Here is an 18,102-nt window from a genome sequence, read left to right as displayed (position 1 = left end):
AACATCAGTGATTGAGGACGCGCTCAGACAGCTGAAAAATGAGGCACCATGTTTTGGAGGTTATTTTGCCCTCCTCATTGAAACACATCTGCCTGGCCTAAGGGTTTGTGGGCTAAATGAGCCTTGACGATTATTTTCATAAAAAGCAATAAAGACCAGTAATTATAAAAATGCCAATAAGAATTCATCTTTCAAAAATCTATAAAGCTATTAAGTCTGTAATTAAAAAGATGAGCGGCTAAGTCGGAGAAAATTGCATTTTCCTGCACAAGCGACTGTGAAGCCTCCGTCCCGTGTTTGTTTTTGCAAATTCTTCAACAAAAACATTAACTTTGAAATATTAATCCGATCTATGGTATCGATAGGAAGCTCCCATTAAAAGGCAGAGGCCAGTTCTTCATACACACACGCTTCATTAGCTACACCTCGGCTGCAGATCCGAAGGGTCATTAAGCCTCCATCTTGGCAATTACACACAGACACAGACAGAAATACACACACGCCCATGCACACGCCTACATGGAGCGGCCACTGCAGCTCTGAGCTGGCTAAATCATGGAAAAGAAGTCATTTTAATTCAAAAACGTGCCATTAAGAGCTGAATGACATTATATAGGCACAATCAGCTCTGTCTTGCTGTGAATAAATTACAGTATTCAGAAAGAATGGACGTAATTCTTCACAAGAGGGCGTAACGGTTCACGGAGGTCACACTTTGGGTTCAGCTTTGGGGTCACAGTTCAGTAAGGGTTTGACTCAACAGCAAAAAGAGCAAAGAAGTGATGGCTGCATATTTCTAGGTGTACCTTCTTGATTATTTGACCTGTCAGTAGTGACAGTTCTATCTTGTTTTGTTTAAAACTCCCTATGATAGTTTGTACAGTCTGTAGGAGATTCAACATGAACTTTCTGAGATCTATGGTATTTTTTAACCATTGTGTCTCTCCTGGACTTTTTGTCGTACAACACTGGTAAAACATCAACCCTGTGGTTCACAGTCAAGTTCTAAACATTGTTTTCTTCAGGGCAACATAGGCTTTAAGAATATGTGTGCTGCAGTAATGTCTGTGGAACTTTTAAAAAAGTTATGGAACTATAAAAACAAAAGAAAAAAAATCGGAGATAAAACCTTAAAGATTTGTGTGAGGTATACACAGTAAACAATAATGACTAAGATGTTTTTAGCACAAACCTGCAGTACCATCTCTTGGGACCAAAAGTGTGACAAAAAAGTCTTCAAAATATTTTTGTAATATTTACGAAAAAAGTCATTGCACTTTTTGGATTTGGCTTCTTTTTAGTCTTTATTTAAAGCAATTACACTAATTTAAAGTCCCGTCACAGCCTCTCTGTGTCTCTTTCTCTCTGAGTCATCCAGGCTGTCTCCTCTGGTTTCGAAGTGTTTAATCATACAATGTCTGGCAACGTATGACATGATGATGGAAAAGCCTTACAACCATTGGTTGTAACAGGCCCAGTCGCAATGCATTGTGGGTAACTGCTATGGCTGCAAAGTCAGCTAACTGTGGGAACAATCAAAAAATTGATTATAAATGGATAAAAAGACGTTGAATATCAGATTTACGGGTGTGGATTTAATCTTTAAAGACCCCAGAAAATCAGCCAAGTTCTAGACTCAATAGAAAACGTCCTGTAAGACCTACGAAGGCGTGGATAGTGTCATTGGAACCCAATGACAGAGGGCTTTACGGGGAAAACAAGTGGCTAAGATTTATGCTCCAGAAGTTGTTTAACTTTAAAAAACATGTCATCTCTTGTTGAAGCGCTGTTCTCAGATTAATTTCCAGTTTCCTCGTGCCCAGAAAACAGTCATGACTCCCCCTCTATGGGAAATAACACATTTTAGATTAATTCCTCTTGGGATTTTACCACCATTCTTTCTATATAATATTTCTTTACTTAGATGAATGTCTTCTGTCAATCACTGTTCTTCAAATGAGTACGTGTGCACACAAATAAACTGATTATCATCTGACCTCTGGAGGTATCTGATTATTCAAGTCAAAACATAATGTGAAATGCTTTATCAGATAAACCATTATCACATTATGAAAAACTTTATTACAAACACCTAGATTTTTGTCTGTTTTATTCTGTCTGTGCACTTTTTAATCTGGTTTCCTTTGTTCCATCACATCTGTGCAGGAGAAAGTAAAAAAAAAAAAAAGAAGAAAACATGACGAGCAGCAGCAGGAGCATTCAGAAGAAACTTTTCTGGAGTCACGCTGAAACAAATTTCCTGCTCAGCAAAATGAAAGATCTGAATATCCTTCATCTGCTAGACAGGAGGAAATATAGAACTGGCCAAATACATACAGTAAGAATGCATCAACATAATCGGCCGAGGTTGGGTTTACAAAAGGCGCGGGACAGATTCAGTGCCGCAGGAAATCACTTACACTAACTCATTACAAAGCTAAAGACAGAAACATGGTGATGCATATTACTGACACTTGGAACTATGGTGTTAAGACTGATACAGCTCCAAAAGATAGAAGCTGCATAAAGAAAATGCTGCTGCACTTTTACGGTTGTATGTCATGTATTTACTGAAGAAAGTCAGAATAATTTTTTATAAGACTTCACTGAAGTGCATGTAAATATGTCAGATTAGATTATTTAAATTTCCTGATAATACCCAGATTATTATCAGATTAATATGATCATGTAAACATGCAAAGTGTGTGCTTGCGCAAAAATTTGCCAAACTTCATACATGTGCATGCATGCATGCTCATGCAACACCCACACAAAGGAAAAAGACTTGAGAATAACCTGCATAAATATTCATTTCATAGTAGATGTTGGGGACTAACCTTGCAAAGCAGATTGATACACCCGTTTCTGTGTTTCTCACTGGCGAATCCATCGTGCAAAGCTCCTGTCTGAATTGTTTGGGCCCAGTTAGAAAGTGACAGGACCAATCAGTGACGAGCAGTACTTTCTGGTGCGGCGGAGTCGTGACATAAGCAAGCAGCAACAAGAGACCGGTGCAATTATGGTGGAAGACATTAGCGTGGATGCTTAACCCTGATAAAATTTCTTTGTTAAAGGAAGAACAAAAAACATCATTGAGTTGTTTTCTTTCAAAAACGACCAAAGTCGTGTACTGACATGTCTATAGTCGCCATGGTTTGTGTTATGCAGTTCCATATGGAGTTTAGTCCTTGGTAGGGGCACAGCTCGATAGCGGCTACGTCACGTGTTTTGTTGAAAGAACGTTCATCCAATCACACTCCTAGTTTTTTCAAAGGCTCTGCCCTTTTCCAAACGCCATGTATGAGTTGGTGTGCCAGGTCAGTTAGAGACCCGTTTAATCCACGACAGGTTCCTTTCTGTACCTGTTTGGTACTCTAAATGATCTTAAATTGAACATAGCAAGCCTTTTGAAGCATCAATACATTTTTAGGCTCATCACGTTGCACTAAACATAAATGCTACCCACGACTCACCGACCACTGTGATCTTGATTGGACAAAAGCTTTTCGACCAAACAATCGACCAACCGAATAGAAGCTGTCAGCCCGAGCAAAGTGTGAAATTTACAACCCATTAGAAAGCCAAACATTTATAAAGTATTCCTCTCTGCTTAAAATGATGGATGGAGGATGATCACAGCCAACATTAGTGTGGAAAAAAACTTGCATGACATAAAAATGGCCAAAGATGCAGAAAAAAAATGTAAAGTGCAATGACTTATTCATCTAAACTACTGAAAAGTATGTTTCAAAGTACTGCTAGCATGCTTTATGCATGCTGTGTCAATAAGTACAGATGCACTATTTGAAAAAATCCAGGCTGATACCCATGTTTGATACGACATTTTAGACAATGGCTGACACCAGTATGTTGGTTTTTCATGACTTTTTTGGCGTAATGATCCTACTATGACCATGAAAACAGATGAGGGTTTGTCGAGAGATAAAAAAAAAACATCTTTCTTTTATGTGGCAGAAAGAGACTGAACCGGATGGCTTCTTTAATGTGACTGGACAAAACAGTAAAACTCTGGCTTCTGGTATCTGTTAATGCTTCTTTATTTGAACATACTGATGTTAGTCAGCAGAGCTGATATCAGCTGATTCTGATGTTTAGCATCCGTGCATACCTCATATTTCTCTGTTTGATTGTCTAAGTAGTTCTTTATAAGTATGCATTATTACAGATGAATACATTTCTGTATGTAAAGGTTTAAAATAATAAATGACACATTATTAAGAATCGGCTTTGCTGCAGTTACACGCAGTCTTATAAGGCAGGATCTGAATTATAAATGTTTGCTCCTCTCCAGGACTCTGAAGCAGTACGACGTTCACCTCTCATCTCACACTGCTACACAAAGTCTTGTTTGCTTGGAGTGTGCGTGTTTGTGTGTACGTACATCTCACTCCCATCCTAATGTTTTGATCTGCAGTGTGTGTTCACAGTGGACATTAGGCCATCTCTCAAAGCAGTAATGGGCTTTGATTCCCCAGGGCTGCTGTGAGATGGCCACTTCTTACATTAGCCAGTCAGGTATGACAGCAGCATGGCTTGCTTTCCCCTCAGCCGGCCTGGATAAATAATAAATGAAAGTGGTATTTCAGTCCTCCAAATCATCCGCAGGGTCAAGACTCCCTTCTCGCAGTGAACTTTGTAAGATGCGCCGAAGCGCAGCGAGATGCTAAAGGTTAGCGTCTCGGACAAGACAATCGTGCATTCGGCCTGCAAGCACAAGTAGTTGATAAACATCCCGCACAATATCTACCCCCCTCAACCCCCCCCCAGCTGTTGGTGAGGAGCTTCTTTTCCTGCTCCCAGTGTCTTCCCTTGGCCTCTGCGGGGAATGAGGAGACACATGAGGAGGAAAAGTTAGCATTCTCACAGAGCATACATCTGCAGCTAAGCTGGCATTTTGTATTGATTTTTCCTGAAGCCTGTGATTTTCAAAGCTTGTAACAGAAGATGAGGTAAATATCATTTTATTTGCTCAAATGGCTCCAGATTGGATTGGATTGAGATGAAAAGGTGGAGACAAGAAAATCTAGATGCGAAAGCAGCAATTTCACATAATTGTCGTCAGACCCAGAGCCAGAATATATTACCATTGTTCCAAAACTGTCAAGCCAAAGACTTAGAAATGGACTGGAGTAAGTGAAGGCACTTATTCCTCAAGTCTCTGACATGTTTGACTCTCTGCTGACAGTGCTTCACTGTGATCACTTCCATTTATCCTTTCCTTACTTCAGCTCAAAGTATCGCTTACCCCAATGCAAATTACACCCTTGACACTCACAAAGAGTGTGTCACTCCTGGGCTGATTCTGAAGACAAAATGTCAATACAAGTTCAGACGAAGGAGTAGAATCAGGTCAGTTTACATCATAGAAGAGTAAAATGTTAGAAAACCCAGAGGAAAACAATGGCTTCTTAAACTGGTTTAAACATGCTTTATTACAGCTTTGCTTTGGCATTTCTCCCACTGAGTTTGGGGGTTAGGGGTGGGAGTAGGCGTGAATCAGTTCAATGCTTTTTTTCCAAGATGAAGACGGTAACAGCACAGCAAAATAGAGTAAACATTAACCCACTGTCTGTGAGATCTGACTGTGATGTACTGCAGATTTTATGGCGCATGAACTTTCCAGCAATCAGGAAACAATTCCACCTCTCTATGAATTATTAAAATAAATGATGTGTAAATAAAGTCAGTAAATATTATTTTTATATTGCTATTACTAAGCAATAACCAGGAGTTGAATCAGTCCGAGGCTCTCAGCTACTTTTTTTTATCCATATCTGGCACCTTTACAGATGACAAGGATGTGAGTTTTGTGAATCTGCGCGGTTGGGATTGGATGGCCCGTGCTGTGGGAGTGGGTGGTAATGGTCAGACATCAAGCAGGAGCAGGATTAAGAAAGGGCTCTAGTCAAAACTTTACATTTGTTAATTAAATAAAGTGTACTGATATAAAATATTGGACTATATCAGAAATCTTGGTTGCAATTTCTCAGTGAGGAGTTTATGGTGGGTCCACCAGTTCAGAACCACTGGTCTAGTGTGTGCATTTGGTGGATTTTGATGTTAAAAATTTAGTTGAAACTGTTTTCTTGACTGTGGTCTCTTACATTTTAAATATTGGTTAAGATTTAAAAATTGTCTAATGTGTAGCCAGTCTTATAAGATTTTAGATAAAGCAAAATAGCAAAGTTAAAGCTTCTCTTGGTTATCAAATTGTTAAAATTAATATTGATGCTTTCTGGAAAAAAAAACACCAGAAGTCTCATTCTCCATCGTTAACGCAAGAAAACAGTCTCCACCACTGCGCCATCTCACAAATGTCCCTGTGTGCAGCCAAGTTGCAGGGCTGAGTTAATATCCACTGTTTATAACCCCCATCCCAGACTGCCATTCTGCTTCATTTTTCTATTTACCCTGGAAGGTGAAGTTAACCTTCTTGGGCTCATTGTAGCCAGAGGAGAATGGCAGAGATTAGTGTATTGGTCGTGGTGCTGTGACTGTGCATAAAGCACACGTCAAATCCAAACTGCATGGACAGATCAGGCTGTGCCTTACAAAGTAGCTGCAGAGCATTTAGTGGAGAGTAGAGGCATTGGCAGTTTTCACCATTAGGCAAAGGTAGGCGCTATCCTAGGGCCCCATGTTCTAAGGGGGCTTGTAATCATTCTAAGTGTGCATCAAATATGAGGTATACTTTAAAATGTATTTCTAATGATAGAAAGCTTGTTTATCTTCTATTGCTGGTGTCTGGCATGCAAGAAAGGCTTCCTTTAGAGAAGTCTCAGTTACCACCTACCCGTTTAATTTTTTTGCTGATTATCTGCATGCACTAACTAACCTCCAATTTCCACCTACAGCGACTGCGCTGCAATCAGCCAGCGGAGCACATCGCTCTTTCTGATCCTGACACTGCCAAACCACATCAATTCCCATTGATCAGAAAGCTTCAAACAGGAAGTCACAGGTGTAGAATATCCAGTTCTTTCAAAATACAACACAATGCACGGATAAAGGCGAGTGAGGTTGATTGCCTTCAGTCGGTGCGCAGCACAGTCGTCGTATGTGGAAATTGTGGGTAGTAAGGACACAAGCCTGGGTTATACTCCTACAGAACACCATCAAAGAAAGAAAATCCAGAGAGGAGCAGATAAAGGATTAATGCTGTTAGACGCTAACATGCTTATACTCAACAATGGCTCCTATTGGTTGGCCATTTCATTGAAAACACAATTTGCATTAGACCAGACTTACAACAATATCACGATTTTACTCCGACTTCGGAATTTTGTCTGCGACTTTGAAATCTCTTGATCAGCTGTTAGGTGTAAAGCCAGCAGTACTTGAGATCTGGGGGTCTCTAGCCTCTAGCTTTGTGTTAGTCTGCTGCCTTTGCAGATGTTTGGAAAGATCTGATGTGGAGTTCACAACAGTAGAGAGCTGTTTCTGTCCCAGACACAGTTTAACTTTTACAGCCAAATTCTTGTCCTTTAGTGAAACAAGTCCAAAGTATGGTTCATACTTCCACACATCTGAAGACATCCTTAATTGAATCGCTTATCTACCTCCTTTAGTAAATATGTCATTCACATGAATCATTGAGTTCTGAGAAATGAATTAAAAGGGAAACTTGATTTGTTTTACCGGTAGTTGGAGGGTTTAGTAAGGATATTTTCATTTTACATTTTCATTAATGTGATAACAAAACAAGCAGCAGTCACATGTTACGCTACTGACAGACAAAGGTAATTGCGCATTACACCCAACACTGCTAATATGCTAACATAAGTGAAGCTTAGTTCTGGCTTAACCTTTTCTGATTTTAGGCATTTAACTAGTGCCCTGTGTCGTAAAAGCAACCTAAAGATGTGTATTGTGAATGTAAAAAAGGGGCCAAGAGTGAATAAAAATAGTATGAAATAGATTTATCCCAGAAGTCCCAACAGCAAAGTCCAAGCCCCTCAAAAAGCCACAAAATGTCTTCATATCAAGCTACTAGATCCCTACAGACTTGAAACTATGAACTGGTGGATTACTGTGTAGTAAAATGGATCAATAGATCAAAATGTCTGATTAGAGTAAGAATAACAGATATGTCAACTAAAGGGAGTATCAGTTTATATTTTCTAAGTCCACCTGGACTAGAGACATGTTAGGATGGAAGGAGTTAGAGTTCTATTCTAAGAGCTGATGGAGGAGTGGTTGATATTTGGAGATTTACCGTTTGGGTAAGTCCTGAAAATCTCTGGCACTGGTAAGAAAAAAGTTAGTCTTCTTAATATTTGTTTCACCTGCTATGATTCCTTTAGCTAAATGGTGAAGGTCATCTAATGGGTCTCTGCCAGGGGCCCCAAAATCACCAACCTCCCCTGTGTAAAGGACCACATGTTTGCATGCCTTTTTCTTAATTGTATATTCATATGATGAAAAGTCTAAGAATGTGACTATATACCTTCATTTTCAATAAAACGAAAAAATGTGTGCTTTCTTTCTGCCTGTTGGCATAATTCCCACCAGTCGCACTCATCTGTTGTCATTTTCATTTTCTCATCCATCCATCCATCCATCCATCCATCCCTCCGCTCATCTAACCATCAATCAGGCAGGCTACTTAAGCCTGAAACTCATCAGAACAAAGCAATCAGCCTTGTGCGTCAGTCCTCTTTTCATTAGAGGCACATACAAACCCAGAGTGTGCAGCATTTGTGTGTACGTTTGTGCATTTATGGGCAGTGTGGGTGCTTATTAGCCGAGGTCAGCTAATTATTTGGCCGGGCTAATGAAGGTCAGTGAGCTTGTCTGTCTCCATGCTGATGGCCTGTACCTGATTGAGATAAGTACTCCTCTCCAGCCTTTCTGTCGTCCATCATGTTGATTAACGGACTGTGTAGAAAATTAACAGAACACCTTTATTTCACTCGTCTTAAATCCTTCTATGCTTATTATTGTATTTCTTTCTTTACCTGTAATACCCAATTCACTGAATAATGAAAAGCTCTTAATGCAGCCCTGTGTATACCATTCAGCGGTAAGTAGGACTACTATTTATGCTGTCCTAAGATTCACCATAAAAAAAACATTATTAACACAATAAAGCTGAGGCTCTTATTCAGTTTTATGTTTACACGAATGCTCCCTGCATTACTATCTGCAACACCACCACTTTATCTAATTCCTACAATACATACTTACTCTATATCATCTTTGATTGGGCTTTTTCAATCACTCATATTAGACATATTTTGTGACACTGCATTATAGATTTAATATCTTTTTGTTTTGGGGTACTAGAGGGAGAGGTTACATTACAAAAAGTCCATGATGATGTACAGCTGCGTACCTCCTCCTAACACTGTTTTCCTTCCATGGCGTTTGCAGTCCATCTACAACAGGGGTGTCCAAACTTTTTCCACTGAAGGCCACATATTGAAATATATAAGAATGGTGGGGCCACTTTCATATACTGCAGCTTGAGGGTGTTAAAGTTAAAAACCAGTCTTACACATTAAGATTTTTTTAGTGACTGGATGGGTTCATGTGGCTTGTAAGTAATTGACAAGGCGAATGGCCAATCAATTTAAGGATTTTTGGGAGGTCAGTCAGATATCAGGGGAACCTGGTTGGACCTGGATACCACTGGCTACGCACCTGGAAGACTATTGGTGCCACTATTTAGTAGGGTGATTAATTAGGGCATTATAAATCAAGATAATGTTATTACTTTGGTGTCATCTTAGTGTAGTCACAAATTAATAAAAACATAATACATTGTTGTCAAAATGTTTGTTTACAGAATGAGCATGGTAGAACTGCCTTGTGCTGAAACTAAGAAGTACAATACAGTCAAACAAAAGCTTCATGCTCTAATTTCATTTTATGTACAAAATTTGGGCCAATCAAAAGTGGGCTGTGGGCCACATTTGGTCCCCAGGCCATAGTTTGGACACCCCTGATCTACAACATTTAACTTATGGTGATTGTTTGGAAGTACAGACCCACAAAAGTTGGGCTGCTTGTCAATATTTTCAAGAACAGTGTGCAAAAAATCCTACTTTCCTTGTTTCTGTAAGTTTTTCTTAATACAAATAAGAATGAAATAAATTACATAATATTCTCAAATTGTTCAGCCCAAGTCTACAGCCACCGTTTTTTTGCTCTGACTACACCCATACTTTAGTTTCACTGTGCCTCTCACCAGTGTTTATTGCTGCAAGGTTAAAGCACTTGACTTCTGCTTTCCTCTGATGTATCTCGAATGTCTTGGCTCTGTGGGCGTAATAAGTTCCTTTGTTCGAGAATCACCAAGAAAACCTTAGAACAGTGCAAAGTGATCCTGTCCTGGTATTAGCTGTACCTAGTGTCCTGGAAACTTTGCCCTCGAAAAGATGTGTCAGATCATTCCCCATTCCCCCTTCGCCATTGTTGTTGACAAAGCAGGTATCATAAACCTGACCCTGCTTGAGTTTGAGTGGCTAGCGAGGAAGAAATGACATTAAGAAGGCCATCAGAGTTTCAGAAGTTGAGATGTTTGCAACTGCCAGAAAAAAATAGTGATGCTGATAGTGGTTTTCAGTGCTGGAAATGCTGAAATACTGTGGGCAGAGACCCTCATTTGACAGTGTACAACTTTTTTCTTTAAATGCATCATTAAGACCTAATGAAGGAGAAAAGCTGTTAAAAAGTGGGATGCCATCAGCCTGGAGTGCTATGTTTCCCAGCACACTTAATCAATTTTACTCTGATAGAGTGGGAGTCCCTTGTAAACAATCACACTCACACTACTCCTCGTTAAATAAAGTTTCAACTGGACCAATTTATGGTCCCGGGTTTTGCATTTATTTGGCCTGTATTTCTGCACATTTCCTCGATGCTATGGATGTGGACCAAATGTTGCAATACCAGCAGTAATCTTGGGGGGCGCTGCCTAAACTTGTTAACAATAAAAAGAAGTCAGGAAGTGGAGACTGCTATTTTGAGCAGTGTAGTGAGAACGTTTTCTCTTATTCCTGTTTGTATAAACTTTGTTTCCATTTTTTTTTAAACATTAAAATATAAAATATTAAAATGGTGCCATATGATCCTTTATGATAACAAAAAAAGTTATTCATACTCATCTGGGTATAAAAAGCTGCAGAGATACTGTACGTCTTCCATCTCTACTTTCATGCACTGAAAGGAACTGCCATCTAAATTTGCAGTTTTGAGCACGTTCCTGTCACTCATGGAGAAAGTACATTATCATTAACATTCAACAGACAGATCTTTAACGCTTCTCTGTAATTATCTATAATGGAAAGGAACTCTAATGCCAAAGGTATTGTTCATACACATACAGGCTCATCACAATTGAAAATGTGGGCAGAGAATGGTGTCATTATCATGATGGATGGGCCAAAGCAAATTAGCCAGATTTGATAATAAGACTTAAATTACATATCCACTTACCTGGATGCTTAATGAAGTGAAAAAAGCGACTTTGTCTATTATTCTAGTACCATGCATGATTAGTGCTCTGTATGAATATGTCCAGGATGTCTTAGCTGTCACTCACTCTGAATCAGAAGCAGGACTGTGCCATTGTGTGAGCGCTCTAATAGAAAGACGTCTTGACTCCATCAGTGCTGGCTATTTAGACAAGGACAATGGTCAGTTAGAGTCTGATATTACATTAGATATACAGTGTTCATTATTGGGGGGATAGGGCCAGTCTCTTCTTATGAAATGACTGTCAACATGTGCCGGAGTCATTGGGAAAGTGCAGAAATTGGAAGATGAAAGTAGTGTTTTCATTGGAAATCATGCTGCATGTATCCACCAGTGTATACTCTGATGTATCATGCTCCCTTACATGTCTAAATAAAGATGAATTACTAGATTTTACTTTGCACTGATATGTCAAGAACTGTAGTTACTTCTCAGTTAGGACACATAAGTGCTCATCCCACTATTCTAGCATGTAGTCCCAGCTATTCTAGCATGTAGTTAGGAAGCAGCTTACTGGCTGTAAGCTTAAACATGGTTAAAGCATGGATAACTTTGACTCTCTGCATGTTTTCCACATACTCTGTACTGTTGGTACAAGTATGATGCACACTATTCCCCTAGCTTATGGTGATAGCTGAAGGCAGATAACAACACAGCCTCTGCTACTCTCAGCATTTATGCTGTTTGACTTCTGGGTCAAAGCCCTGCCTGCATGAAAGCTTTGGAGCATGCTCAGAACAAATTGTCCAGTTTGGTTCTGGTTTAAGTGTAGATGCAGGACTATATCCATCTCCAGCTGCATTAGCTAGGTCAGTTAGGATGTCTGTAAAGCTTCCCGTCTCACCACCTGCTAACCCATATTGAAAGAGTCTGTTTTTTGTTTGCAGCATCATGTTAAATCTGCATTTCTAACTGCATGTAAATGTGCTTATTGTCACACTGTAACTCTGTTTTTGCAAACAGTTCCCACCTTGTTGTATTTATCCTCCATATTGTAAACAGGAACCCAGGATTTTCCTTCCCTAAGAGAGCTTTGTCGATGAAAAGAAAACAAGGCTCGTGTAAAATTTGTGATTCAGAAGCTCAGTTCAAAAAATCTCTGCTTTTCTAATAAGGAATGGCTCCAAACATTTCTCCTCCATCAGTCCTGCTCCCTGTCTGGCTCCCTCTGCAAGCCCCAGTTCCTGGGCCCCAGCATCTCTAACAAGCAGCGGATACAGCGCTGGATTACTGTAGGCGTTAAATCAATAGCTGCTGGTCTCCCAGGCACGGCTATAGATTATGAATCAGTGTTGGTGAGCAGAGCGCCATGGTGGCGAAAGGGAGAAGGGAGACAGCGGGAGAAAGGAGAGAGAGTGAGAAGGGAAGACGGAAAAATACTGATTATGACGCACAGAGCTGTGGTATTAGCTTAAATATGGAGGATTTGAATCTTTCATTCTGGAAGGGGAAGCAAAAATTGCAAGTTTTACTATGAATAACTGAGTTAAAGCAAAGTTTAAATAAATCTAATTGATCCCATTGAAACGTGATCATTCATCAAATTTGCATTATCAGAGACTTTAGCTTTCTCTGCAGTTTAAACATACAGCATGTAAATTCACTGACAGCACAATAACAAAAAATAGCCTTCTGGGTAATCTTAGACATATTTTAGATATTTTAAAGCCAGAGAAACAGGCTGCTCAGCTCCATCCTCCCCAATTATTTATATTTACTAAACTGTTTTTGTTTCATGAATAAATCTCAAAACGAGGGAGGAAAGCTGTTCGAATGTGGCAATGCAGATAGCTTACTGCACAAAGAAGAGAGGAAGTGGCACTTTTTAACAGCTTTTCCTCCTTATTATGGAAAATCCTCCCATGAAACAAAAAAATGTGGTTTACTGCTTGGTAAGTGCACCTTTTGGAGTAGTGACTTTGAAAATAAAAAAGAAGTGGTCAGAGCTTAGTAGCGACTCTCTCATGGATTTAGAAATGTCTAGTTGGGCCACAAATATTTCTTCGTTGGGTTTTGAACTGCAGGTCTCTTTAGAGCATCCTTAATACAAATCGCCGGTGTTGTCTGCGGTTAAACTTCTGTTCCAAATGTTGTGGATCAGACTGTGAATGAAAACACATCAAACATAGAAGGCAGGGAAATGTCTGAGACGTAGTGGTGGATCAGGACACTGTCAGACTGATTTGATCACTGATAGCGCCATCTTTTGGCTCTCTGAAAAACTTTTTTCAGTTTATTAACTGCCTGCTAAATCAGCTGTCTTTCTGAATTAGCCTTTAACTTTGTTCTAATGCTTGCAGCTGCTGCTACTTCCTATTCCATTAAAAGTCAGTAAACGGGGGACAATTTTGGTTAGAGATCGGTTGTTTTAAAACTCAGACTTCTTCCTCCTTTGGGATCTTTGCAGAGCATGCTTTACAGTCATATTCATGTGATCCTTCTCTGAAACTCCGCGAAACAACCACACTAGAAACAACCTGTTTTGTCTGTCGTCATTGAAGATGCACATAGTTGTTGCTTCTTCTTCTTCATTGTTTAATGGCAGGGTTGCACAGTGCCACGCCACCTACTGTTTAGGAGTGTGTCATCTTGGAGGAAGTAAACACACACCTCTACTTAAATCAGGAGATTGACACAGCTGCCATTTATTCGCCTCTGGTTTACTGCTCAGCTCATAGTTGTGTTTTCATGTTTGGGTGCAGTGACCGCAACTCCATTAATTAATAACAGTGACAGAATCTGATTAGCTGAGTACTTGGGAGAGTGGATACCCATAATCAGCTGATCATGAGAACAGAAAAAGAGAAAGAATAGAAAAAGGGAGAGAATAATGAGCAGGAACACTCTTCCTGCTTGAACTTTCACTGAGCTCTATTTCAGTGGATTTTATTGGTAAACACTTTATTGTTGGAATGATAAAATTCAATGAGATATTTGCAATATCCGCTTAAAATTCATCAGTACTGGGGCGCACAGATGGTCAAGTGGTTTAAGGTACACACCATGTACGTGGGCAGCCAGGTTTGAATCCAACCCTTCACCGCATGTCTCTCCCCACTCTCTTCCCTGTTTCGATCCACTGTCCTTCACTATCTAATAAAGGCATGAAAAGGCCCAAAAATAAATCTTAAAAAATAAAGTAAAATTATCAGTACCAATATATATTGTCCATCCCTAATTATTCACGAATATGCAAAAACCTGCTCACTGACTACTATCCCTGCATTAAAGTTAAACCATCATCACGAGTCCTTAGAGCTGCGTAGCGGTGTGGAGAAAAGATCCCTTTATTCGGTCTGTGATAAAAACAATAACAACTAAAAAGGAAGTGGCTCTCAAACAGGGCACCTCTAGTATTGTTCACATAAAACACCTAAACCTGTTAGTATTTGAGGTAATATATGTACTCAACTTTAAAAATACAGTCATGGACGAAAGTATTGGCACCCCTGGAATTCTTCCAGAAAATACACCATTTCTCCCGGAAATTGTTGCAATTACAAATGTTTTTGGTATCCATGTGTTTATTGCCTTTATGTGCATTGGAACAACACAAAAATCTGAAGAAAAAAGACAAAATTGACATAATTTTACACAAAACTCAAAAAATGGGCTGGACAAAATTATTGGCGCCCTCAACTTAATATTTGGTTGCACACCCTTTGAAAAAAATAACTGAAACCAATCACTTCCTATTACCATCAATAAGCTTCTTACACCTCTCAACTGGATTTTTGGACCACTCTTATTTTGCAAACTGCTCCAGGTCTCTCAGATTTGAAGGGTGCTTCTTGCAACAGCAGTTTTAAGATCTCTTCATAGGTGTTCAATGGGATTTAGATCTGGACTCATTGCTGGCCCCTCTCCAGCTTTGTCTCCAACCATTTCTTGGTGCTTTTTGAGATATGTTTGGATTACTGACCTGCTAGATCACCCATGACCTCTGATGCAGACCCACCTTTCTGACACTAGGCCCTACATTGTGGCCCAAACTTTTTTGATAGTCTCCAGATTTCTTGATTCCTTGCACACAGTCAAGGCACCCAGTGCCAGAGGCAGCAAAAATATCCCCAAAACATCTTTGAACCCCTACCATGTTTGACTGTAGGCACTGTGTTCTTTTCTTTGTAGGCCTCATTCCATTTTCTGTAAACAGTAGAATGACGTGCTTTTCCAAAAAGCTCTACCTTAGTCTCGTCTGTCCACAAAATGTGTTCCTTGAGGGATTGAGGCTTACTCAGGTACATTTTGCAAACTCCAGTCTGGCTTTTTTATGTCTCTTTGTCAGCAGTGGGGTTCTCCTCGGTCTCCTGCCATAGTGCTGCATCTCATTCAAAAGATGACGTATGGTGTGGGCTGACACTTTTGCACCCTGAGTCTGCAGGACAGCCTGAATTTGTGTGGAAGTTGACTGAGGACATTTATCCACCATTCCAACTAACCTGCGTTGCATTATTTTGTCAGTTTTTCTCTTCTCCAGGGAGATTAGCCACAGCTCCACAGGTCATAAACTTCTTGATTATATTACACACAGTAGACAAAGGAATTTCAAGATCTCTGGAGATGGTCTTGAAACCCTTGAGATTGTTCATATTTTTCCACAATTTTGCTTCTTAAGTCCTAAAACAATTCTGGGCTCTTCTTTCTCTTCTCCATGCTTGGTGTGACACACAGGCACACAACACAAAGGTTGAGTCAACTTTTAGACATTCTAACTGGCTTCAGGTGTGATTTCTAGATTGTCAGCACCTGTTACTGCCACAGGTGAGTTTAAATGAGCATCACATGCTTGAAATATAATGATTTACCCACAGTTTTGAAAGGGTGCCAATAATTTTGTCCGGCCCATTTTTTGAGTTTTGTGTAAAATTGTGTCAATTTTGTCTTTTTACTTCAGATTTTTTGTGTTGTTCCAATGCACATAAAGGCAATACACACATATACCAAAAAATGTTGTAATTGCAACAATTTCTGGGAGAAATGGTGTATTTTCTGGAAAAATTCCAGGGGTGCCAATACTTTTGTCCATGACTGTACATGTAAATCATTTTCTAATTCAGACAATTCAGTGTAAACATTGTATAGATTGAACCTTTACGGACAATAGCAACAATAATTGGTAAACACCCCGGGACATGTGAGGTTTACCGCACAGCCCTGGCGATATCTTTATAAGCGATCTATGGCAACAAAGCCCATTAACCTGCAGTGAAGCGTCAGTAATCTCTGCAGTGAGCTCCACTGTTTCAGCCCTCGGTTTAATTCTCGGCCCTCTGAGTCCTGTTTACAGATGCTATCTAAGTGGCTTGATTCAACTGCCAATGAATATTGGCATGTGTCTACACCCCATAGACCCTGCTATTAGGGGTGGAGACCACAGGGTTAGCCAAACACAAACTGAACATGACATCTCCCTCGCCTCTCTGCAGCACGCGCACACATCTGCTCGTCCACAGTCATGCATGTAGAAAGAAGGGAAAGAAAATCCGGCCTTTCATGCATAACAGAGATTCTCTGAGATACGCGAGCATCATCAAACATCTGAATCATACAAACACATGAGCCCATATGCATGCAAACAAACAGACACACATGATCTACAACCTTGCTACAGGGAGGGTTGCTAGACCCATACTGCCCCCTGGCTCGCCTCGCCTCTCTCTGTTTGTTGAGCAGCACAGACGCCTGAGGAATAACTCGTCTCCCACCACAGATTCAGGGTCAGATTACCCTGGACCGGCTCCCTAACCTTAACCATTAGACGGATAAGAAAATATCTGTTCCAGGATCAGTGGCTGGGGGCTGGAGATGATATTAAGGAGCTGTCAGAGGTGACGGAGTTCAGGGTCAGGCCCTCAGGGGGCGTCAGGTAGGAAAAGGGTCGACTCAGGATACTGCAGAGGGGAGCATGGGAAAGAGCTCAGTGTGGATGCTGTATCAATACAAACCAAGATGCTATTATAGTAAAGAAAGCTACCATGTGAAAAATGTTTTCAGGCAACCAAGTTTAAAAGAAGGCTTCACATGAAATTAATAACTATTAAACTTTACCATGTTTAAAAGACAAACTCAAACTAAATTAATGACACCAAAACATCCTGAGTTAAGCCTGGCATGGCTGCCATTAAAGAGATTGGCATGGCTACAGCTGTCGCATCAGTTTGATCAGAACTGGATTGGCTCCATCTAGATCAGGGGTCTCAAACTCATTTAGAATAGGGGATCAGATTTGCTCCAACAAGATGTCCTGTGGGCCGGACATTTTTTTTTAGCAATATCAGTCCGACCAAAGACTGATATATAGGCTGTTGTAATGTTTATAAAGAGAAATAATCCAATATTAGATGCAGGTACCATTTAATGAGTGCTGCATGTTTGCACACAAAAGGGTTAATTAGCTAATTTAGAGAGAGAATTTATTTGCAAGTAATCTAAACAGGTCAGGCAAAAATATGCTGCCCTTGCAACATATGACAGTTTTTACAGATTTTAACATTTTTAGAATCCACTGATGATGAATTAACAAGAATGGAATATTCACTATAAATATACATTCAACATGACTGTTTATGGCTTTAAAACAGCAACCTGTTCACAAAATCT

The 18,102-nt window shown here is 39.9% G+C and overlaps 1 long non-coding RNA gene across 1 annotated transcript in view; it reads right to left on the bottom strand.

The window, feature by feature from the left end:
- The window catches only part of LOC121527418, a 156,980-nt gene that overhangs the window by 7,684 nt on the left and 131,194 nt on the right, over positions 1-18,102 (bottom strand). The gene's annotated exons all lie outside the window — the stretch shown is intronic.

Source organism: Cheilinus undulatus, linkage group 19 (genome assembly GCF_018320785.1).
Source record: "Cheilinus undulatus linkage group 19, ASM1832078v1, whole genome shotgun sequence".
In the NCBI taxonomy this organism is placed as follows: domain Eukaryota; kingdom Metazoa; phylum Chordata; class Actinopteri; order Labriformes; family Labridae; genus Cheilinus; species Cheilinus undulatus.
Note: the sequence above shows the minus strand (reverse complement) of the source record. Positions and strands in the feature narration are given on the sequence as shown.